Below are 1,303 nucleotides of genomic sequence, written 5' to 3'. Positions count from 1 at the left end.
AGCTGAAAACTGATGCTGGCCGCCACTAATGCCAGGCTTGGGGATACTCGGTAAGAGGTACAGGACATGCTTAGGCCAGATACTACTTCTTTGGATTTTGTGAACCTATGAGAAATTTTAGGAAAGTCTGCAGAATGAGCTAAGATGGGCTTCTTCTATTGAAAAGTCACTGGATATACCCTGGGTGGGATCACAAGTTGGTCGAGGCAGAGTCTCAGGTAATCACCAGGGCAGGGCCAATGGTATTAGCCAGGTTGATGGAAAATTAGATATGGTATCTATCTACCAGAGTCTGCAGGTTGGGTTGGAGGAGGGCTTAAGAAAGGAACAATACCTTCTCCTAGAACTTCTGTTTGGGAGAAAGCTCCCCCTCTAGCCCTCACCCTAAAACTAGACAACTCGGTGTCTCCTTGTATGTCTTTGGCTTCTTTCAAGCTGCTGCCTCAGCACTGAAGCTCAGAGCAAGTGAATTTGTCAGTGAGTAAGTCCATGTATGGGCCTTTTAAGAGGAGCTCCTGGGACTCCTTCAGCCCTTTATCTTACTCAGTCACTAACTCTACTAGTTTTCACAGAAAGAATTTGTGGATGTCTACAGCCATGCCACTCTGAATGTACCCAATCTTGTCTGATCTCGGAAGCTAAGCAGGTCAGGCCTGGATAGTACTTGGATGGGAGACCACCTAGGAATACTAGGTGCTGTAGGTGTTAACAAAAAAAGAATTTGTGGGGGCTTCTCTTCCCAACACTGGTGCCTCGGGCCAGAGCACCTGGTGTGGGGCTTGGCCCTTTGACTTCTCCAGTGTTACCTCTGAAGCTGAGATAACCCCCAATTCTCAATCAGTGCAGGTGGTGTGAGGCCAACCTGTTTCATATCTCTGCCCCTCTACCTGTTTAGTCTTATTTATAAAACTTTTGTTCAGCTACACATTAGGCAATTCTCATTGATGTTTTGTTCTGTAGGTTAGTTGAAATTTTGATGTAGTTGTGAGAGGAGGCTAGCATAGCACAATGTTTACCTATTCTACCATCTTGACTGAAACTTAGGAGATTATTTTTGACCTAACGTTTTGGTAAAGAAAAGAAAAAAATATATAATTGTAATGTTACAGTGTTAGATGGATATAAATTTATGTGGTACTTTCTGAAAGACAATTTTTAAAATATGTATTAAAATTTTAAAAAGGCATATAGAAGTTACTATGCTGTACTGTAATGAATCTTCCATAAAAATAAGCACTACCACAATTTCGAGTATATAAGGGGTTTTAAAATTTCTTATATTCATATAATGCTAGAAAAATAT

The 1,303-nt window shown here is 41.3% G+C and overlaps 1 pseudogene; it reads left to right on the top strand.

Annotated features, from left to right (window-relative positions):
- Positions 1-587: 587 nt before the first annotated feature.
- Positions 588-705, top strand: LOC118608546 (annotated as a pseudogene).
- Positions 706-1,303: the final 598 nt, after the last annotated feature.

The sequence above is a fragment of the Rousettus aegyptiacus genome, unplaced genomic scaffold (genome assembly GCF_014176215.1).
Source record: "Rousettus aegyptiacus isolate mRouAeg1 unplaced genomic scaffold, mRouAeg1.p scaffold_m13_p_9, whole genome shotgun sequence".
Taxonomy (NCBI): domain Eukaryota; kingdom Metazoa; phylum Chordata; class Mammalia; order Chiroptera; family Pteropodidae; genus Rousettus; species Rousettus aegyptiacus.
The sequence above is the reverse complement of the archived record's forward strand: the minus strand, read 5'-3'. Positions and strand labels throughout refer to the sequence as shown.